This window comes from Mustela nivalis (assembly GCF_964662115.1).
Source record: "Mustela nivalis genome assembly, chromosome: 7".
NCBI classification, from domain to species: Eukaryota; Metazoa; Chordata; class Mammalia; order Carnivora; family Mustelidae; genus Mustela; species Mustela nivalis.
The window spans coordinates 87,399,803-87,417,284 of record NC_139026.1 but is presented as its reverse complement, the minus strand read 5'-3'; the positions used below and the strand labels follow the sequence as shown (position 1 = coordinate 87,417,284).

At 38.3% G+C, this 17,482-nt stretch overlaps 1 protein-coding gene and 1 long non-coding RNA gene across 3 annotated transcripts in view; one reads left to right on the top strand and one right to left on the bottom strand.

The window, feature by feature from the left end:
- The window catches only part of LOC309869704, a 102,889-nt gene extending 96,860 nt beyond the window's left edge, over positions 1-6,029 (top strand). The window contains exon 5 of the long non-coding RNA XR_014314326.1: positions 5,834-6,029. This is a non-coding gene — a long non-coding RNA (uncharacterized lncRNA). The remainder of the gene's footprint in view (positions 1-5,833) is intronic.
- Positions 1-17,482, bottom strand: part of SPATS2 (spermatogenesis associated serine rich 2) — a 143,040-nt gene that overhangs the window by 86,917 nt on the left and 38,641 nt on the right. The window lies entirely within an intron of this gene.

Genomic DNA, 17,482 nt, shown 5'->3' with positions numbered 1-17,482 from the left:
CCTTCTTATGTGACAGTGCTCCTCAAATCTCCTGGGAAGAGATTTACTTTCTAAATAAAGAGACAAAATATATTTATTTTGGAATTTTCAGACTCACCAGACTCCAAAACATTATGTGTTCTATAAGCCCAAATTAATGGTCCTGAAGAAGCCAACAAACTCCATGATGAAGCAAGTATTGTAGACCTCCCTGAAGCCCTTAACATCCTATGGGCTTCTTCTTCCACAGATCCGGGAAAATTTAAGAGTGCCTTCCCTATTAAAATTCAGGTTGATCCTTCGAAAATCTTCCAAAACTGCCTTCAATATCCCTTAAAACCCTAAGCCATACAAGGGCTCATCCCCATTACAGATGATTCAATAAATCAAGGACTAATAAAAAATTAAAAATTAAAAAAAAATAATTCAATCAAAGACGATTCCCTGCACCAGTTCTTTCCAGCACTCCTATCCTACCCATAAAAAAGCCCCAGGGCCAAGGATGGAGGTTTGCACAAGATCTTCAAACTATAAATAAAACCGTTAATTCTAAGACTTCCTGTAGTAACCAACCAAATACTCTACTGTCAACACTTCAACCTATTCTGAATGGTTTATGGTTGCAGATCTATGCCCTGCCTTCTTTAGCATTCCGGTAGATAGGAAAGTCAATCTTTGTTTGGAAAAATTTACCATATAGACAATTATGCCCCAAGGAATTACATTTCTCACAAGTTCTACATCAAGATTTAAGTATGCTACAATTTCCTCCAATTTTCTACCCTGAATTCAGTATGTAAATGATTTACTTCTTTGCTCTTCATCCAGAGAGAACTGAAATCCACTCAACTGCAACAGCTAGCTACATTACAAGGGCCATATGACCTCTCAAGTTAAACCGCAGTTTTCATGAGAAAAGGCAAATTACCTTGGTCATGATTTATTAGGAAAAGGACTCTTTCTATTTCCAGAGAGAGTAAGTGCCATCCCAAATCACTCCAGACCTACAACTAAAAGACTACTCCAAGGCCTCCTTGGACTTGCAAGATATTAGTGATCTTGGGTCACTAGTTTTTCCTTATTGGTCTCTCCACTCTATGAACTAAAAGTAATACTCAGGAACAGCTTCCTTAGGAAACAAAAGATGAGGAAGCCTTTACTGAAATGAAACAGTCCTTAAAAGCTTGCTTTGGCTTCCCTAACTATACCAAATATTTTACATTATTCATAAATGTTGACACTGGGAATCCTTACACAAGAACATGGAAGAAAAAACACACCTGTAACTTATGGTTTACAACTGGGTGCCTTAGCCAGGGCACAGCCAAATCACTCACAGGCAGTTGCTGCATCTGCTAAAATTGTAGAATCCTCTTTAGAACTTGTTCAAAGAAATATTTTAAATCTACCAGTTCTTCTGATATACAAAATTTAACTGAGCAAACTCAGCATTTCTTAGCTAGTAGACTAACATGTTATAAGATTCTAGGGGCGCCTGGGTGGCTTAGTTGGTAGGGCATCTGCCTTCAGCTCAGGTCATGGTCCCAGGGTCCTGGGATCAAGCCCTGCCTCAGGCCCCCTGCACAGTGGGACGCCTGCTTCTTCCTCTCCCTCTGCCTGCAGCTCCCCCTGCTTATGTGCTCTCTCTCTCTTGCTCTCTGTCAAATAAATAAATAAACAAACATCTTAAAAAAAAAAAAAAGATGATTCTATTCCTGTGTCCTTCTCATTGCAACTCCTTAAATCCTGCTACCCTTCTACCCTTACCTAATAAAGAAGAAACTAGTAATTGCATTGATCTGGTCTCTTAAAACCTGACTCCTAGACCAAATTTATAAGAAACTCCATTAGCCAATCCAGATTTAGTACACTATGTTGATGGCTCTTATGCCAAAAAATTCTAAAGGGAAATATCAAGCTGGATATACTGCAACCACTCGATATGAATTAACAGAAAGAGAAGTCCTTCCTCGGTTTAACTCAGCCCAATCTGCAGAATTATATGTCCTCACTTGAGCATGTACATTAGCAAAAAGAAAAACTGCAAATATTTACAATGACAGTAGGTGTGCTTTTGGAGTGGTCCATGATGCTGGCATGCTCTGAAAACAGAGGATTTTTAACATCAAATGATACACCTATTAAAAAAAAAAAAAAAAAAAGACCTCACATTGCTGATTTCTTTTCTGCGCTGTTATTACCTTCACAAGTTGCTATTATCAAAACTGAGGCTCAGACCCACCAATCACACCCCGAATATCAGGGAAATGTTATGATTAACTTTCATGCTAAGGCTGTTAATTCAAGAAATTCCTAATATACCAAAACTCTGTAATTTAAATACACTTTCTAAGATAGATCCAAATCACATTACTTGTGACAACTTGTGTAACAGACAGAAAGTTGTGTCAAATAAGAGAAAATAAAAATGGCACCATAAAGGATATGAGTTTCATGAAAAAAAAAAGAGAACCCTGGAAGGCCCAAATGGCTGGCTGGTGCTTTCTGAATTTCTCAAACTGCCACTCTTATGAGCACTGCATCTGACTATCAACCAAGAATCAACAAAATGACCCAAATTGTGAAAAAATATTGGTGGTGTGATTGTTCTAAATTGGCATAATGGGTTTATAATCAATGCTTAATCTGTTAATCAGATAACCCAACTAAAACTACTAAAGTAGCTTTGGGGGTTGCTCCCCTGCCATCCAAACCATTAGAAAATTTACAAATGGACTTCACTGAATTATCTCTTTCTATGGGTTATCAGTATGTACCTGTTACGATATATCTATTTTCTAGATGGATTGACTTTATCCCCTGTCAGAAAGCTAATGCTGCTACTGGAGCAAATAAATCATTACAAAATGTTTTCCCAGGAGCACCTGGGTGGCTCAGGTGGTTCAGCTTCCAACTCTTGATTTCAACTCAGGTCATGATCTCTGGGTAGTGAGAGAGAGCCCTGTGTTGGGCTTTGCACTTCACAAGGAGTCTAACTGAGATTCTCTCCCTCTCCCCTACCCCTCACCCTGCTCATGTGCAGGCATGCTCTTGGTCTCTCTTTCTTAAATAAATAAGTTATTGTACTTTATTTTTTTTTAAAAGAAGGGTGCCTGGGTGGCTCAGTTAGCTAAGCCTCTGTCTTCTCCTCAGGTCATGATCCCAGGGTCCTGGGATGGAGCCCCACATCAGGCTCTCTGTTCAGCAGGGAGCCTGCTCCTATCTCTGCCTGCTGCTCCCCCTGCTTGTGCTCTCTCTCTCAAATAAATAAATAAATACATAATATCTTTTAAAAATTAAGAAAAAATGTTTTCCCACTATGGGGAATTCTAAGCAAACTTTCAAGTGATCAAGGCACTCACTTCACTGGACAAATTATAAAACAGTTTAACAAGGTTATTCAGAGATTGTGACACTATCATGTCCATACCATCCTCAGGCTTCAGGGAAAGCTGAACATACCAAAGGCATTCTGAAAAGCAAACTGGCAAGACTGACTGAAACCACAGGATTATCATGGCCTAAAGTGTTACTCTTGGCCGTTCCAACTTTAAGGTCAACCTTTTGGGGAACCAAATGGATACCTTATAAATTCATCACTGGACACCCCATGCTCATGATGATAGGACCCCATGCACATCCCACCCATGTAAATTCTAATGTGACCCAAAACTGTAAAGCACTAATATAGTATTCTGAAGCTTATTTTCAATAGGTCAAGGAGGCTTCCAGAGACCCTCCGCCAAATGAGGACTTCGTATCCCTACACTTTGGAACCCAGAACAGGTGTTTTGGAAGAGACATCAATGAAAAATAGCAACTGAATTTCAATGGAAAGGGCCCAACCACAGTCCTTCACTTCTCAAATAGCAGTTAAATTACAGGGTATTGAACATGGGTCCATGACTCTCAATTAGATGGAGTTCCCCCAACTCTTGAACTTGTCAGCCTACAGCTGACTAAAAATGAAGGATTTCCAGGAGTAAGTCTTCCCCTGAAGCAAACAACAGCATGGCATAGATAGCCTCTGCCCAAAATCACAGAATAAGATACAACAGAATTCTCATTTATTTCTAGAACTTAAATATGTAACAATTGTTCTACATTACTACCTTGTAAATTAACTCAGAATGTTTAAACTTAAGTTTCTCTTTGCGTTGGAAATTTTCCCCTCCCACACTAAACACCTACTAAAGTCCACCATCCAACAAACACTTTCTTTTACGAATCGAAATTATCATTGATTATGCAGCCATTTAAGTACTCAGGAAGGGGGCACCTGCGTGGCTATTCAGTTAAGCAACTGCCGTTGGCTCAAGCCCTGCATTGGGCTCCCTGCTCAGTGAGGAATTGGCTTCTCTCTCTGCCCTTTGCACCACTCTCGTGCTCTCTCACTTTCTCTCTAATAAAATCTTTAAATAAATAAACAAATAAACATAAATAAATACATGTTCAGAAAGACTGCCAACTAATATTAGAACCAGCTTCTATATACACCTGAATGACTAATTCAAGATATGGCCTTATGGAAAGGTCTGATATCCTTCCCTTGGCCATTCAACTAATACTTATGACCATTAATCTGACACTGGGAAGAAGCATTAGAAGCCAAAGTCTGGCCCATAACCCCTGTCAATTTCATTGCTGGTAACCTGTTCTTACGCATAGAGAACCTTAATGGTACTGGACCTGATCTGGGGCATGTTCCAGACTCACTCTGTAATCAAATTCTTTAGTTTCACTCAGATGAAGAAGACTAGACTCCTAAATATAATGACCCAGATTTAAAATTAGAGAATGATGATACCTTTGATTATTTTTTTATACCTTTAATTATTTCACCAAAGAAATTACTGAAGCTATACACCAGTTCAATTAAAAAAAATTTGTAGGCAAACGGAATGCTTCCATAATCCCATTATATAAAATAACAGTTTCACCTACTGGATAAATCAATATTTTAGGCACCACCGGACAGGAAATCAATCCTTTATCAACAAAAACATGATACATGGACGGCAAAGACAAATCCATAGGAATGTTTTTTGTTCCGATCTAAATTTAAGCCACAGCCATTAAAGATGGGAGTGCGCTAAGGCCTACAATGACAAAGAATAACCATGACGTCCACATTGCCCCTGATTGGGGGTCATGGGATCTACCCTAACTCTCTCTCTCTTAATAATACTGAGTGATTCACCCTCTATGGTAATAACACAACACACAAAGGTTTCCCACCCAAATGCTCTGGATGATATGGGATGGCATATGTTATACCCCAAATGACTAAATATGATTCTCTGAATGCTAGCCAGATTATAAACTTAGGATGGTCTGTACATAAAGTAACTCCTCATAAGTGAGCTTCCCATGTACTTTTGAATCCTATTATTCAAAAAAATTCTTGTTTTTATGTTTGTCAGAATATTTTTTCCCCAGTCGAGAGTTAATGAATTAGAAAAAATCACTTTTTAGTATTTCTGCAACCATTTTTTTAAAAAAAGCTTTAACAGTACCCTAACTGCTCTTAAAGCAGTACAATCTGAAATAAATGGTTTGTCTCCAGTGGTACTCCAAAACAGGATCATTCCTGATGCTCTCACTGCTCAACAAGGAAGTGCATGTGCTAGAACTGGTAAAAAATGTTGTTTCTATATTGACAAATCAGGAATTATTATCCAAAATGTAAAGGATCTTAAATACCTGATAAAAATTTTTCACCAAATAAGTGACACCTTCTCCACAGACCTGTTCTACTGTTAAACCCTGGCTCCTGGGAATTTTTCAATCCTTGGCTATTTTTCTTTTTATAGTCATTATGTTAAACCTTCCTTGTGTGTTGCATGTTCTCCAGATCAAATGCCTGTCAGCAGCCACTTGTACACAAATAGTATCCAGAAGGATAAAGCAACTGGATGAAATCAGCAGTAACTATAAATGATGAAGATGGTGACTACGTGGCCCTCTGGCCTGACAACTCATTTAATGGAAACAGTGAATATGTGATTCTTCAGCCTGACTACATCTACACTGGTAACTGAGACTAACACTACAGGTTGGTCCTGCTCTTAGCCTGCTGAGAGAATAACCAAAAGGGTGGGAATTATTAAAATCAAACACACATGGAGACCAGACTTGAAAATGCCCTGAGCAGACAAAACCAGTTAGTCATAGAAGCAAAGCTTAATTTAGCTTATTTTGCAAGACAAGCAAGGTTAATTTGACCTGGATCATTTCTTGATTATGACTCCATAAATCAAAAGCAAAACTTAAATGTTCCCCCAAATTGATATGAGGTAACCACTAACCAATTTTCTTTCATTTGAGAAAATTCTAATACTAGGACCAGTCACTATAAAGAATATTCATTGCCTTAATACTATATGAGCTGCTTTATAACCATATATCTCTGAGCTTCAATTCCATGTTTTGGTTTGAGCGCTCCCAGTTTGCAAACTGTCTTTTTGGTGTGTGCACAGTAAATTTTTACTAATTGCTACTTCAATGAATTGCTAATTTTACTGTTTCTTATGAACTTTTGACAGTTAAACTTTCTCTAAAACACAGTATTTAGGGACACCTGGGTGGCTCAGTTGGTTAAGCAGCTGCCTTCGGCTCAGGTCATGATCCCAGCGTCCTGGGATCGAGTCCCACATCAGGCTCCTTGCCCCGCAGGGAGCCTGCCTCTCCCTCTGACTCTGCCTGCCACTCTGCCTGTGCTCTCTCTCTCTCTCTCTGACAAATAAATAAATAAAATCTTTAAAAAAAAAAAAAAAAAAAAACAGTATTTAAAATTTCTTTCCAAATCTGATACAAAGCCATGGGGTCTTGGAAAAACAATAAAATGCACACTATACACAGGCATCCAGTTAAACTCAATTTAGGTATAATAGTTTCTTACCAGATTTCCTTAAAACCCATGATTGAAAGTATTAGAGAACTCTCAGTGTTAGTACTCTAAAGCTTCTCATTTCATTCATTATCCAACTAATATTCATTGAATGCCTACTACATTTAAGCCTTGTGGGAGCCTGAGTGGGAGGGTGCTGTTTCAGATGCAGGAGAAAATTATGGTATATCAGAATGCAGAGGTTTAATGGTGAGAGCGGGTGGTGGGAAAGTGGAGGCCAAACCCCTTATCTATTCAGCTGAGAAGTGTGACAATAAAGGAATAAAAGAAATAGGGTATTATAACAAGACCAGGCAAAAGAGGTCCCCCCCCCCCGCCGCAAAATAGGGAATACTTTTTGAAAGAAAGGCTAATCACACATACTAGGGAGAAGAGTAATACTTGCAGAAATAAAAAATATCAGAAGTAAAATTAACCTTACATTCAGATTCAATTAATTTATGTAATGCCTAATATGTTCTAGGAAATCATTGAACAATTTCATACACATTATCTTTTTTAATCCTCACAACATCCTTGTGAGATAAACAAACTTCTAAAACAGAGGACAAAAAGAAATACAGAGATACAAGGAAGATGAGGAAAGTCACACCAAATGACTCCAATTATTTTAGTAATGGAAAGAGATGAGAAAGCAGGAGGGCTTGACATGAATAGATAAGAAAACTAACATTTATTGCCTGCCAGTGCCAAGCACAGTTACATCCTTTATACATAAATTCCATATAATCCTGTTTAGTATTTATTATTCATTTAATTGAAGAATTCATTTAACTGAAGAATTTGAAGAATTGTGAGTTTCCCAAGATCTAACAGCTAGTGAATAATGAGGTAGTGATCAAACCTAGGCCTATGAAACTACAAAAGCTATTTCTTTCCACTATACCACACTGCTGCTTCAAAATCAGGAATGTGCAAGGGAATAAAAAGTCATGAGGCTGTAAAGGTCCAGTTAAACTAGACAGCACGAATTTGGAGTAGATACTGACAACTCCATGCCCTCCTCTCTGTGGGGTCAACTACCCAAGCAAAAAAGCATTTAGAATGGGACAAACCATAAGAGATTCTTAATCTCACAAAACAAACTGAGGGTTGCCAGGGGGAGGGGGTTAGGGAGAGGGTGGTTGGGTTATGGTCATTGAGGAAGGTACGTGCTATATTGAGTGCTGTGAAGTGTGCAACCCTGATGATTTATAGACCTGTACCCCTGGGGCTAATAATACATTATATGTTAATTAAAAATTAAAAAAAAATTTTTAAAGATTTTATTTATTTATTTGACAGAGAGAAATCACAAGTAGATGGAGAGGCAGGCAGAGAGAGAGAGAGGGAAGCAGGCTCCCTGCCGAGCAGAGAGCCCGATGCGGGACTCGATCCCAGGACCCTGAGATCATGACCTGAGCCGAAGGCAGCGGCCCAACCCACTGAGCCACCCAGGCGCCCCCCAAAATTAAAAAATTTTAAAAAAGTATTTAAAATGGGAAGTTGCTGGAGCTGCAGTAAATTAATATGCACTTTTAAGAGTTGTAATACGGGGGTGCCTGGGTGGCTCACTCAGTTAAGTGTCTGCATTTGGCTCAAGTCATGATCTCAGTGTCCTGGGATGGAGTCCCGCCTACTTCACCTCCCCACCCCCTCAGGCACGTAAGCACACACACTCTCTCTCTCAAACAAATAAATAATTTAAAAAAAAAAAAAAAAAACTAAACTAAAAACTAGGGGCTTCTGGTTGGTTCAGTGGTTTAAGCCTCTGTCTTCATCTCAAGTCATGACCTCAGGGTCCTGAGATCAAGCCCTGCATCAGGCTCTCTGCTCAGCAGGGAGCCTGCTTCCCCCTCCCCCACTCCCTGTCTACTTGTGATCTCTGTCAAATAAATAAATAAAATCTTAAAAAAATAAATAAAAAGCGGGATGCCTGGGTGGCTCAGTTGGTTGGACGACTGCCTTCGGCTCAGGTCATGATCCCGGAGTCCCGGGATCGAGTCCCACATCAGGCTCCCAGCTCCATGGGGAGTCTGCTTCGCTCTCTGACCTTCTCCTCGCTCATGCTCTCTCTCACTGTCTCTCTCTCAAACAAACAAATAAATAAATAAAAATAAATAAATAAATAAATAAATAAATAAATAAAAAGAAAAATAAAACTAAAAACTAGGGGCGCCTGGATGGCTCAGTCATTTAAGCGTCTGCCTTCTGCTCAAGGTCATGATCCTGGGGTCCTGGGATCAGACCCCACATCGGGCTCCCGGCCCAGTGGGGAGTCTGCTTCTTCCTCTACACTTCCCCCCTGCTCTTGATCTCATTCTTTCTCTCTCACTCAAATAAATAAATAAATTTTTAAAAAAATAAAGAAATAAATAAGAAATAAATAAAATGATAATAGGGCAGGTGAATTCTACCTCCCTTCAAATTATTACTAATTTCTTTATTTATTGAATATCTACAAAATATTAAGCACTGAGTAGTCATAGGACTTGTTATCTAACCACCTGAAACCACAATTTAAATATCTATAAATAGTTCAAAATTCACTATAGTCCAAATATTGTAGCACATATTTGAAACTTACTAAGAGAACAAATCTTTAAAATCCTCATCACAGGAAAAAAATTTTTTTTTTACTTTGTATGGTGACAGTGGGTAACTAGACTTATTGTAGTGATCATTCTGCAGCATGTACATATACATATATATGTACGTATACATATATATACACATACATATCAAATCATGTTGTACACTCAAAACTAATATAATGTTACATGTCAATTATACTTCAATTTTTAAGTCTAAAATTCAACACTAACCTAAGGAAGTACTCTAATGTTGATCAAAATATGAGAAAATGACAACGTAAGAATAACTTAATTTTCTCTCATTTTGAAAACTGACTTTATTTACAAGGAATAACAGTAAGGCCCTAACAAACAATAAGGCCCTACTAACAGACATAGAATTGTTGTCAAAAACTAGAATACAGACCCATTTATTTTTGTTCTTTTATGACAACTGCAAAAGACTGAAATGGATCAAAAAGATCACTAGGTATCTTCCATGGAAAACTAGGCATTAATGTGCACCTTTCCTAGATAACCGATTCTAACATATTTGCATCCTACATGATCTCTGAGCTATCACAGAACTGTAAGCTGTAAATAACTGATAGCAATGCCAAGGATTCTTGTCCATGCACATGCAAATAAATACTGTCTAGTGGAGGGAGGTATGATTTCCCTCACGTTCCTGTAAAATAAAGCCAGTTTTGCGTCAATCTGTAAATTCATTTCAGCATTCTTGATCCTATGAATCTGTGGTACATGAATTCTTCTTTGAGCCACTTTTAGCATCTTACAGGCTCTCCAATTAATTAACGTGTACATTTTATATTTGTGTGAAATCATGATTTGCCTAATTTTTAGTCCCTTAATAATGAATTTCATACAATATGTAGTAAATACCATGGAAAATCAACATTTTAATGCGAAAGCTCAAGGAAGGGAAATATCCTTTTTACTATATATATATTTAAGAAAGGCCAGACAAAACATGCCTTGTCGTTTCTCAGTTCTGAAATTTTAACTCTAAGAACCAGTCATTGTTATTGGTCATTCTTGAAAAACCCTATAACTGACAAAAAAAATTATCTGAATGATATTCTTGACTTTTTCCCCTGATGCATAGTGTAAATACAGCACTGTCTGAAAAACAGAAGCTTCATCATTTCAGAAATACTTAGATCTTCTGTGTGAACTACTTTTGTTAATTATAGTCACCAATGAAATAAATGGTACATTTTCACACTGAACTAAAAATCTACATTTGACAATGTTTTTTCTTACCTAAAATAATTTTTCTGCCAGTCAACATCTGTACAATCATAAGAAAATAAACTACATCTGTTGTTTTCAAAATAATAGTTGTCTTGTATTGGTGTGTGTCGCATTAAAGGACAGAATGATTAAATTAAAAACTAACTTGATCCAAATATACACATGCAGCTTTAAAAAGACAAAGCCAGAAAGCAATACCCAAATGAAACATTAAATCAACAACATGTTTTGAACTCATTAATACATTGGGAAAAGGTGTATTAATGCTCAGATCTTCTGGCTTCCTAAGACCCAAATTAAAAACATCTCTAATACTACCAGTCTCTATGGAATTACGGATTTCACAAAGCAGCTTTTTTCCTCACACAGGATCAAACTAATCCCCTGACACTCCGAGGAAAGAAAGAGTAAAATCAAGTTGTACCAGAAATCTTTATACTCGGCATTCATTCAGAGCCTTCCAAACTACTCTTCTGGCCTATAACATGCCAGAAAAATATTGCTCTAGCAAGTAATTATTTTGTCCAAAAAACGAACAGGGCAATTTAGGTTGGAAGTAATTTGCTGTCCATGTCATTCATAAATCCATGCTCCTATATTATAATTCTCAAAATTAATGCATAATTCATGCAGCGTATCATGCATTAAATATTTTAAAAGATAAGGTTTCATCAAGTTGAAATTAGTTAAGTCATACTAGCGGATTTAAAAGCATGAAAAATTAACTCTTCCTTCTCCTCACCTCTACTCCCTCCAAACCAACAGGTACCCTTCATTCGGTAATATGTGCCAAATAGGGGAAAAAAGGGAATGCAGACAAACAAAACAAGTGAAAGTTATAGAAGGCTAATCCCAAAAGGAGACTTGCCTCTTCCGAATTGTAACTGAAGTTAAAAGACTGTATAGTGAGAAGTCTTTACATTTTCAGGAGTTCAAGATAGGTATGTACCGTGCTCCTTCTTGGGAATGTAACTTGGGAATGTTCTTTCCAGACTCTTCAGAAGGTTCTTATACCACCACCAACTGGCATGTGTTTAGAGGATTTTATTAAAGCTTCATAAAAGCATCTTTCAAGTTCCAAGTAAAAAAATAACTGAATCATTTAAAATAAAAGCTTTTTCTCTCTACCCTCAATTCAACAACGTATATAAATCTGGAAACCAAGAAAAATAAAACAGGTAAGTGATTAAATACAAGCACTTGTTCTGTAGAAATGGGAAGAATACGGCAGGCAGTTAATTCTATAACAACTTCCTATTCCCTAAGCTATCTTCTCTTTTTGGATCATCAGAGAATTTGGGTGAATCTCACATGATGTACAAATCCAGAAAGAAAGATGAATAAAGAAGCAAAAGGGGAAGAAAAAACAAAAAGGAAAGAAGAGAAAAATGCAATATTCACATTGGTTCTTCAACCATAAATAAATACAGCAAAACATACTCACTGCCACCCGCCTTTCATCTAGTGAGAAAAGGCGGGATGGGGGGGTAGGGGTAGGGATAACACAATAGCCTCTATAAACACGAACCATAAAATACCCAACTTCTCTGAATGTTTTAACTCCAGAGCCAGCTCACTATATGAGGTGAGCAAAATCTCTTCAGATGGGATCAGGCAGTAGACAGTTCTAGAGACCATACCTTAATGCTATTTGAAGTCTCTTATAACCTGCTTTACCACTTGCTCTGGAGTCCTCAAATTTAAAATCATTTCTATCATCTACCCACTTTTCAAATTTTCCCTTAGAAGTATCCCTGCCAGCATTAAGAGAGCTAGCTAAACTAATCCAAATGAAATTGAAAATGACAAATGGGCACACCTACTCTTTATCCCTTATAAAAATGTTACTCAGAGAGTCAAACAAATCTGTAAATGGTAGAATTTTCTACAATTTGATAGTTTTTCTTCTTTGTTTCTTTTGTTTTCTCTTTTGGGATGGAAGCACCATTACGCCTACTCTCATACAAAAGGAAAAAGAATGCATAGTCCAAAGCTTCCAGGATTTATCTCTAGAAGAAAAGAGTTATTTGTTTCTTTCTTTAAAGAGGTGTTTGTTGCTGTGAAGTCTCCTTCCACAGCTCTCCCACACCTCCATTCTTTTTTTTTTTTTTAAAGATTTTATTTATTTATTTGACAGACAGAGATCACAAGTAGGCAGAGAGGCAGGCAGAGAGAGAGGGGGAAGCAGGCTCCCTGAGGAGCAGAGAGCCCAATATGGGGCTCTATCCCATCATGACCTGAGCTGAAGGCAGAGGCTCAACCCACTGAGCCACCCAGGCACCCCCCAACTTTTTTTTTTTTTTTTTAAGATTTCCTTCCTTCCTTTGTCAGAGAAAGAGAAAGCACAAGCAGGGGAGCAACAGGCAGGGGGAGAAGCAGGCTCCCCACTGAGCAGGGAGGTAGATGCAGGATTCCATTCCAGGATCCTGGGATCATCACCTGAGCCAAAGGCAGAGGTTTAACGGACTGAGCCACCCAGGCATCCCACAGCCGTCCATTCTTGAACATTAAATGAAGGGACGTGTTCCCCTACCTACCTCCATGAATAGGGAAAAGAAAGCCTGTTCTAACAAAGTATAACCTTCTATATTCTAGCTTCCAAAACTTTTTGATAGGTGTATGTGTGGAACATTTTGTGTGTGTTTTTTTTTAAAGATTTTATTTATTTATTTGACAGAGAGAAATCACAAGTAGATGGAGAGGCAGGCAGAGAGAGAGAGAGGGAAGCAGGCTCCCCGCTGAGCAGAGAGCCCGATGTGGGACTCGATCCCAGGACCCTGAGATCATGACCTGAGCTGAAGGCAGCGGCTTAACCCACTGAGCCACCCAGGCGCCCAACATTTTGTGTTTTAAAACAAGTTTATACATTCTTCGATCCTACCCCCATCAAACTTAGAGTCTAATTCTCCTCCCCATGAAGAGAATGAAGCAGAAGTGATACTAAGTAAGGTCATAAAAGGTAATTTTAGGTTATAAAAGGTGATAAAACTTCTGCCTGACACTCACTGAGGACAGGCAACTTTAGACTCCGGAATCCCCAACTAAGATATCCAACTACCCTAAAGCCCTCATGCTGGCCTGGGTATGAGACAAGATGTCACAATTATAGAGATGTCCAAGAAGTGCTGGCTGCTTGAGTCTTTCCAGCCCAGCTGCCTGATCTGTGGATGAGGAATCCCAGAAGATGACTCCAGGCCCAAGTACCAACTGCCTCCAACTGTGTAAGAGAGGAAGCCTTTTAAAATTCCAACCCAGCTATCATCTGATTGCTTCCTCATTAAAAACACTGAGAAGAAACTGCCTAGCCAGGTTCAAACATCAGAACCATAATAGATTGAAAAAAAAAAAAAAAAAAAAAGACGTTGTTTTATACCACTAGGTTTGCGATGATATATTACACAGCAGTAGACAACCAAAGCAGATTTTGGTTATAGAGTTGCTTCCAAAAAATGTAAACATTTGGCTTCCAGATTAGAGGGCTGTATAAAGTCAGAAGTAGCGGGAAGTGTTAGTGAGAGCCTAAAAGGGTCTTAATGTCACTGTTAGGAAAAGCCTCAAGGAAGCTGTCAATAGACTTAAAACAGGGGTCAGCAAACTACACTCTACCAGCAAAATACAAACTGCTACCTGCTTTGGTAAATAGTTTTTCTGAAACACAGCCCCACCTGTTCATTTACATATTGTCTACGGGTGCCTTCTCACTAGACAGCAAAGTTAAACAGGGCCCCAAAGCCTAAAATATGTATTGTCTGGCCCTTGACAGAATAAAGTTGCTGATCCTTGGCTTAAAAGAAAGTGAGAAAAGTGTTACTGAAAGCTGAAGGAAAGAAAATTCTATTAGATAAGTGGAAAGTTTAGCAAAGCTGTCACCTGAAATAATGTTGAAAACAGAAAATATAACCAATGAACTGATGAATATGGGTAAGGAAATTTCCAGGCAGAATATCAAAAGTGGGGGCAGCTGGGTGGCTCAGCCATTGGGCATCTGCCTTCCGCTCAGGTCATGGTCCCACAGTGCTGAGATCCAGCCCCACATCAGGCTCCCTGCTTGGCTGGGAAGCCTGCTTCTCTCTCTCCCACTCCTCCTGGCTTGTGCTCCCTCTCTCGCTGTCTCTCTCTGTCAAATAATAAATAAAATCTTAAAAAAAAAAAAAAGAATATCAAAGTGTCAACTGGTGTTTTTCAGCTAAGTATCATAAAGTACAGGTACAGAGATGAGAAGAATTATTTAATTTTCAAAATACAGAGGAAATATAAGGGACTTGGTAGGTCCAAAAATAAAACTGTTTCTTACTCCCATATAGCAAACATTTCTCAAATTAAGAAATGCCGAGGGGCGCCTCAGTGGTTTAGTCGCTTAAGCGTCTGCCTTCGGCTCACATCATGGTATGGAGCCCCACATCATCCAGCTCCTTCTCCCTCTGCCTGCTACTCTCCCTGCTTGGGCTCTCTTGCTATCTCTCTCTCTCTAATAAATAAATAAATAAAATCTTTTTTAAAAAAACTAAGACATACCTTCTGGAGAAAGATCAAACCCAAGGCAGTATCAGGGACACATGGCCTAAAGATTAAACATTTGTTTAGACCAAGGATTGGCATTTTCCATAAAAGGGAAAATAAATGTTGTAGACTTTGAGGGCCATATACAGTCTCTGTTGAACATTCTTCTTCTTCTTCTTTTTTTACAACTCTTTAAAAATGTAAAAGCAAATCTTAGCTCACTGGCAATAGCTGACCAACCCTAGTGTAGACTTCAAAAGATTTAATATAAGGTGGTACCTCACCATTCCTTTCAAACAAAAAGACTTCTAAGAATCTTAAAGGTGTTGTCCCACAAAAACTTTAAATGGAGCTGAGAGGGTTCAGGACATGCTGCCCTAAAATAAGGTATATTGACATACTGAATATTTTAAGCTGAAGGTGCTTGAGAAAATGGCAGAAGCAGGAAGGTCATTCTGACCTTTCCCCTGCTCTTCTGCCCTGAAGCAGGTCATAAAACTCTCATATGAGAGGTGCCCTCTCTACACGTGGAATACGGGAGCATTCTTACCTCCAAAAGCACAGGGACATAGAGAAGAATCCTAGCAAACAGGCCTTGCTAAATTTCCCCCAGTTCACTACACTTTCTTCATACTCTTTGTCTTACATTTCTCCACAATAGCCCACACTTAATCAAACACAGCATAAAAATACTAAGGCTTAAACATTTCTTCAGGTTAAAAATATAACTACCCTACAACCCAGCAATTGCCCCACTAGGTGTTTACACAAAGAATACAAAAATACCGTGGATGGAACTAGAGGGTACTATGCTAATTGAAACACGTCAATCAGAGAAAGACAATTATCATAAGATCTCACCCATACACGGAATTTAAGAAACAAAACAGAGGATCACCCGGGAAGAGAGGAAAAAATAAAACAGGAGGAAATCAGAGAGGGAGACAAACCATAAGACACTCTTAAAGGAAACAACAGAGGGTTGCTGGAGGGGAGTGGGGTGAGGGGATGGGGGAACTGGGTGATGAGCTTTAAGGAGGGCACGTACTGCAATGAGCACTGGGTGTTATATACAAATGATGAACCACTGACCTCTACCTCTGAACCTAATAATACATTATGTGATAGTTAACTGAATTTAAATTAAAAAATAAAGTCCTAGGAAGCAAGCAAAAAAATAAAAACATAAATAAAATTTTAGAGAAAAAAAATAGAATATGAAATACTAATTCAAAGGGATACATTCACCCCAATGTTTAAAGCAGCATTATCTCCAATAGCCAAACTATGGAAACAGCCCAAGCGTCTATCGATAGATGAATAGATAAAGAAGTTGTAGTACACACATACACACACACACACACACAATGGAGTATTTCTCAGCCATAAAAAAGAATGAAATCTTGCCGTTTGCAACGATGTAGATGGAACTAGACAGCAATAAGCTAAGTGAAATAAGTCACTGGGAGAAAGACAAATATCATATAGCTTCACTCATATGTGGAATTTAAGAAACAAAACAAATGAGCATGGGGGAAAAAACAGAGAGATGCAAACCAGGAAACAGACTCTTAACTACAGAAAACAAACTAATGGTTACCAGAGGGGAGATGGGTGGGGGCAATGAGGAAATGGGAAAATAAATCGGTGATGGGGATGAAGGAAAGCACCTGTGATGAGCACCAGGGGATGTGCATAAATGTTGAATCACTGTATTGTAACCTGAAACTAGTATTATACTGTATGTTAACTGGAATTTTTTAAATTGGAATTAAAATTTTAAATATGAGCTTTTTAAATTTTAAATATGAACTTCAAAAATAAACATTTCTTCAGGTCTTCATTTACTAATAAAAGTAACCCTGCCACATAAAACTTATATTAAATACATGTGTATCCTTTTAATCGGTCTTTGTCAATTTAATTTTCAGACCCAGCCAGGATCTTAAGAGGTCAAGGAAAACTTTTTCCTCTTCTACAGAGCCTAAGGTAGAGAAAGACATATGATTGTGTGAGTGTGGCTTTTGTCTAACAGAGTGAACCCCTCCAAAGGATTCACAGAGAATTCTATGTTGAGAAACACTGTCATCTTGGACTAAAAAAAGACAGACAAAATGAAAAGAGGTTTTTGGGACAAACACCCCCTTCATATTCAAACCCTATGGTTTAGGAAATTACTCAGCTGCAAACAAAGGATACATTTTATGGAAAAGGAAGGTGAATTCAAAGGGCAAAACCAAGAGCTATGAAGGATGGTTCCCCAGCA